The sequence below is a fragment of the Perca flavescens genome, chromosome 23 (genome assembly GCF_004354835.1).
Source record: "Perca flavescens isolate YP-PL-M2 chromosome 23, PFLA_1.0, whole genome shotgun sequence".
Taxonomy (NCBI): Eukaryota; Metazoa; Chordata; class Actinopteri; order Perciformes; family Percidae; genus Perca; species Perca flavescens.
Window position 1 is genome coordinate 26,503,899 of NC_041353.1, and position 6,816 is coordinate 26,510,714.

The window sequence follows — 6,816 nt, forward strand, 5'->3', positions numbered from 1 at the left end:
TTTATTTATCACTTAACCCCTGGTATAGCCTATTTGAGTTTGGGAATTTGTCATTGTACTTGTTTTGCAGTAAATATTAAAAGAATAAAATAATCACATTATTGTAATATTAAACAGGGATTTACTGTTTGGTGATTTAAAGTGGTGCGGAATAGTGAACTTTTTATTGATTTTAAAAATAATTATATTGTATCACACTATATGAAGGACAAAGATATTGTTACACATAAATAGTCTACATTTGGCATAACAAGTCAAAATAATTTGAATGTAGACTTATGCTGTGCCTTCTTGCAGCGCTGTGACAGGGCTATGGAATTAAATTTGTGTCAATATATACAGACAAAACATGTTAAAGCTATAGTGCGTAGTTTCTGTCGCCCCCATGAGGAATTCTAAGTAATGACAACAAAACTGTCGACGTGTCCACGTGATACAAGCCTTCCGTGACCCCGCACCGCCTGTTGTATGTTCAGCTGAACCAACCACTCTCTGCGGGGCCTTGCGGTCCGGTTCGGTGCCGTTTCTGTACCAGGCAGTGATGTTCTCCACCGGGACGCTCTCTAAGATGCAGGAGTAGAAATTCCTCAGGATTTAAGGGGATACGCAGAACTTCCTCAGGTGTCTGAGGTGAAACAGGCTCTGCCTTACCTTTCTCACCACTCCGTCAGTATGCAGCGCCCAGGTCAGACCCTCGCTGATGTGGACACCAAGGTACTTGAAGCTGCCCACCCTCTACACCGAGGAGCTGTTAAAAGTTCCTTGACTGCTTCTCCCCAACGTCCACTATCATATCTTTAAGCCTACATATGATACGCAATTTGCTCTATGCGCACCACTATGTAGGGCGGAGAGCAAAGTGCAGAGAGCAAAGAGCAGCGCAGGTATTCTTCATCAAGGGTGGCAAAGAAGCTATTTCCCGTTGCTAGGTAACGACATGCTGTTATCTCATTGGTTGCGCTCTCGAAAGGTCAGAGGCAACTCAAGGTCAAAAGTTGAAATAATTTTAACTTTGAGCACAGTGCAAAAGTGGCAGATCCAAGTGGTGCGTGGTGCCAGGGAGCACGGCGACTGGTTGGGCAGCTCTCTCCATAGGAAATCAATGGAACGGCTGGTGCAAAGCGTTTTTTTTTAAGAATTGTTTTTGGGTCTTTTCCTTTCATTGACAGGGGATAGACCAGAAAGGGGGAGAGAGATGGGGGATGACACGCAGCAAAGGGCAGCGGGTCGGACTCAAACCCATGGCGCTGCAGGACTCAGCCAACACGGGGTGAATGGTCTTACTGGGTGAGCTAGAGGCCACCCTGCGCAAAGTGGTTTTACTGTGACATTCACCAGTAGGTAGCGGGTCAGGTCCTCTACTTCTTTCAGGTAGGCCTTTTCTGTAGGGGCTCAGGATGACCACTACTTAAGGATAGGGGTTTTAACCCAAACCAATATTTTTTTATTTTTTTTCTAATCATAACTAGTCGTTTTGGTGCTTAAACGTAATTGTCGTCGCCGCATGACGCTCACTTTTTGTCGGCTAAACTCATCTGCCACGGCTGCTGAAAGGACCATCACCTTAGGGTGCTCTGTAAGGGTGTCGGGAAAGTCGGAGAATGCTTGTTGAATGATTTGATCTGTTATGTGACCGGTCGCCTTAATTTCGTAGAATATCTTACGAATGGTTGTGCATTCATTTTCATACAATATCATACTAACCCGTTCATGAGAATGCGTTGAACTGCAACAGGCAGGTGCAGGGGGGGGGCCTTCAGTTTTGGCATCACTTTTTGTTAGCCTTTAAATGACAAGTCTTATTCTATATTGTTCTTATTAACAAAGCCCATGAAAAACACAAAACAACAATGAATCCTACAAACAAGTAATGTGAGCCTCGCCGTGGCACTGGGTGTTATGTTCCTTCAATACCATGAACAAACACACTGTGGTTTATTTATATTTAATCCGCCGCTGAAAGTAGTCCCCAACAAATGGACTATTTCCTCCTGTTTGAGTAAACTTTGATAAACACGACAGTGATCATCTGTTTAAAGGAATAACTGGCTTTTTAAAACGAAACTAGACATTTATGAGGTGTTTTCATACGTACGTGAAGAAGGAACCAATGGGCTTTGAGCATAGACTGTATATTATTAAAGGTGCTTTAAGTGATGTGACGCGTTTTTTAGGCTACAACAATTTTTGTCACATACAGCAAACATCTCCTTACTATTGTCTAGCTGGCTGTCCCCTGAACACACTGTAAAAAACATCTAACAGACAACAACAAGACAGATGACAACATTGAACACAAACAGTAGTTTATATTTTTTTAATTTAGGCGATTCATTTTTCATTGTGACACAGGAGGTTCCGGATCCAATAAAAAAGGTTCCAGATCCAACGTCGGAGGTGCCGGAACATGTTCCGGCTCAAATTAAGCCCTGCTAGTATTCGTTGCCTGCTCTGGTTGGGCTGGTTAGGTTTAGGCAAGAGGAATGGGATTGGTTATGTTTAGGATAAGAATGTCAGGGCGAGCCAATCAGGGATGAGTTCCCTAATGAATATTCATGAGTCTTCCCCTACCACCCTGCAAAAAGAACAATTTGCAGCTGGGGCGCGTTCAATCTCAGAACGGTGTAGTGCAACTGCTTTGAGATCATAGACTGTAAATATTAAGTCTATGTTTGAGATATGTTTTCTCTCGTTTGGTGGATGTGTCTGTAGTTTATTGGCTCAGGTCACAGGTGATATCCTATCAGCAGAGACGTGTCTGTAAACTAAAAAGGCAGCGACCCCGTGGGGTCGAAAATCAAGCTGTGCATTTGTTTTCGGAGTTTGTGTGCTTTTCTTTTTGCATCGTTTGTGTATTTGCAGCGCGTTTGTGTATTTGGTTGTGTTGTGTGTATTTGCAGCGCGTTTGCTAAATGCTGTGCATGTGTTGTCAAATTAATGAAGCAGTTTTCTTAATTTGCTTGTCCATTTGCGTGTGTATCATGAAGTTGCAGTGTGTTTGGCCCTGTTGGCCTCCGTATTAACAAGCTTGAGCATCCAGCTGTGGTCAAAGTGAACAGTCCAAGCACAAGATGATGGCGAAAGCAGAGTTTAGAACCTTTATGCCGTTATTTACAAGTCACATTTCCTTCAGCTGTAACCTCAGTTCAAGAGGAATGAAATATAATAACAAAAATCTCACAAAACCTACAAGTTTGCCAAATTGAAATCTGAAAGTCAACACATAACAAAGATCTCAAGAATGGCATTATGAAATGAACAAACAACTGACAATTAGTCACCCCTTTTTGTAGTCAAAAACTTGTCAGTGAATTTTTTTTAAGGTTATTTTTTGGGGCTTTTCACTTTATTAGACAGTGGATAGATATGGAAGGGGGAGAGAGATGGGGAATGACACGCAGCAAAGGGTAGCAGGTCGGATTCAAACCCTGCACTGCTGCAGGACTCAGCCAACATGGGGTGAATGGTCTTACTGGGTGAGCTAGAGGCCACCCATACATTTTTAAATGTATAAGTGTTTCTCTTTTTATTATTAAAAAGGAAGAAAAAAGAAGATATTTTGTCATATTGCAGAATGTCTCCAAACTGATGTCAGCAGTCAATTTTTTTACCCTGGTGGATGTTTGGTTAGTGGCTCGTTCGACATGATTAGGAGCAACACAACGCGTCTCCTTGGTTTAGTCGGAGGCTTTATGTGTCTCAGGGTCAGGTTATGCTTCATCAGAACTTGTTTGTGCAAAATCTGTGTTTATATTTGCTTATATTTACAATATTGGTAAAACATTTTTAGACAGTCTCTCCTGGAAGACATTCATCGTGTTGCAATATGATATTCAAGTCAAAGGTGACAGAAATATTGTGTCAAGAATTAAAAAAAAAAAGAAGGCTGAGAGAAGTTCAACCCTTTCTTACATTGACAAATCACAGTATCAAGTGGTTTCCAAAGCTAATAAACCGTCCAACAAGCAGAAGCATAAAGTATACTGGCAGCGTCTGGTTGCTGTCTCATTGTTATGCCGGCTTCAGAATACACAATATTTTTTTCTGATACAATGGTCCCTGTTTTTAGGAAATTATATACTCCTAAATTCTTGCTGCGATTTGGCTGAGAGACTTGACATGCTACACATTGGTACCCGGCCAATCAAAGCTTGCCATCTTTCAGTTTAAGTATACGACTTCTCAGTAACTCCACTGCATGTATGTGAAATCATCCCAATTATTTTAATAACCCTTGTGCTTCCCTTTAAAACCGATCCCTCTAGTGTCGCTAGAGGACAAAAATGTCTGCGTCAATAAAACTGCCATGAAAATATTATATAGGCTATTAAAGGTCCCATGACATGGTGCTCTTTGGATGCTTTTATATAGACCTTAGTGGTCCCCCTAATACTGTATCTGAAGTCTCTTTTATATAGACCTTAGTGGTCCCCCTAATACTGTATCTGAAGTCTCTTTTATATAGACCTTAGTGGTCCCCTAATACTGTATCTGAAGTCTCTTTTATATAGACCTTAGTGGTCCCCTAATACTGTATCTGAAGTCTCTTTTATATAGCCTTAGTGGTCCCCTAAAACTGTATCTGAAGTCTCTTTTATATAGACCTTAGTGGTCCCCTAATACTGTATCTGAAGTCTCTTTTATATAGACCTTAGTGGTCCCCTAATACTGTATCTGAAGTCTCTTTTATATAGACCTTAGTGGTCCCCTAATACTGTATCTGAAGTCTCTTTTATATAGACCTTAGTGGTCCCCTAATACTGTATCTGAAGTCTCTTTTATATAGACCTTACCAACTGCCACTTTGCTCGTTTGAAAGCCATCTCTCTCATGGGTGGGCCAAATTCTCTGGGTGGGCAAAGCAGAGAAAGGGGAGGTAACCTTGCTCCTTATGACCTCATAAGGAGAAGATTCTTGATTGGTCCATCTGAGCTTTCATTTTCTCAAAGGCAGAGCAGGATACCCAGGGCTCGGTTTACACCTATCACCATTTCTAGCCACTGGGGGGCCATAGGCAGGCTGGGGGAACGCATATTAATGTTAAAAAACCTCATAAAGTGACATTTTCATGCTATGGGACCTTCTGATTGGCTGCAGGGTGTCCCTTAAAAAGTGGTGTAGCACACCTACTAAGGAGTTCCTGAGACGTTTAACGTTTTAAACTAATTGGACTAAATTAAATGAGAAAAATGTTATCTCCAACTCTGAGTGTACTTCTTCAGTGCCTCGTCATCTGAACACCACAGGATGGCGCCAACACACAAGCTGCAAGAAGTACGATACGCTGCTCCTCTGAACTAACTTAGTATCACAACCAGAGAGTAAAAAACTAAAACTGCTATACAAATATTATATGCAGGGTTTTCCCTACCATTATAACCCGCAGGTGCAGCACCCAAGCCGTTTTGGGGACCACCTAAGCTAAATGAATGTGAAATCAAAACAGACACTTCTCAGATCTAATGCCTGTAATCGGGTTTGTCTCGCTTTGCCAGACCCTCCTCCAAAGCACGCTGGAGGAGGGTCTGTCTACTCCACACAGCATTCCTGGATGGGAGGAAAACGTGCTCTGGTTTATTCTTTAAACCAATCACAATCGTCTTGTGTTGAATAGAAATTGTTTGTGTTGTCACAATATATACAATTGAGTTTAGTTGAGATTGAATGTTTTAAATGATAAAAGCACTAACATACTGAATGCTAGGGGGATTTTGGGGGGATTTAGCACAGTGTGGTAGATGTCAGTGATTAGCAACAGTGAATTTGATGCATTATCATATTTTTGTGCAGTATATAATATGCAGTAAAATATCACCGGTTAACTTGCCCCATTATTGCTTTATTACTTATATTGCCCTTCAAAATTATAATAGCCTAAATTACAATAACTTATTTAGGAAATTAAGCAAAAATACAAGATCACTTTAAACAAAATATATTTTTTAAATGCCCCAAATTGATATCAATCTGTAATCCAAATCCTGCCCCTTTTGGGGATTTAGTCAATTTAGTTAGTAGATTTTCCTTTAACAAAGATACAGATAAAAAAAAAAGAGAAGTACAGCTTTAAAATCAAGCTCCAGAACTTAATATTGTATTCATCAGGACATTTACATCATTGGCAACACAGCAGGTGAGGTATGAAAAATATCCAGAAGTTTATGAAGGGCATTTAAAGGCACTATGTGCTGATTCTTTGTGTGTGATTACAGTATAACAGGCACTGTAACAGCTTCTTGATAGTAAACCTATCGGGGAAACTTCATTTTGTTTCAACCTGGACCCTATTTTCCTTTTTGTGTCTAGGTAAAACAATCTTTGAAATTAATCCAGTATTACAAGAGGCCGCTGCGAAATAAGCTACAATGCAAGTTATTGGGCAGCTGGTGTCTGACAACATTATGGAAAGGATCCCTACAGAGATAGACCTTTTAGTTTGAAACTGCTCCAAAATGGCCATCGCAAAACCCACCAGACTCCATTTAAATAATCAGTCATTTCATCATGGTAAAACACACTTCATTCAAAGTGGACAGAAACTAAATAAAACTACCAAAGGCCGTCTTGGTTCATCTTTCCACTGTTCCAACAATCACCACTCTGGTTTGGTTGAAATAAACCCTTAATTCACCCATTTACATGTGGAGATATGCTGGCTCTATACACACACTAAAAGTCCTGATTATTCATGGAGTCTGGTGGAGATATGCTGGCTCTATACACCCTAAAAGTCCTGATTATTTACATGGAGTCTGGTGGAGTTTGGTGATGGTGATTTCTGAGATGTTTCATGTTAAACTAAAAGGATCTTACTCT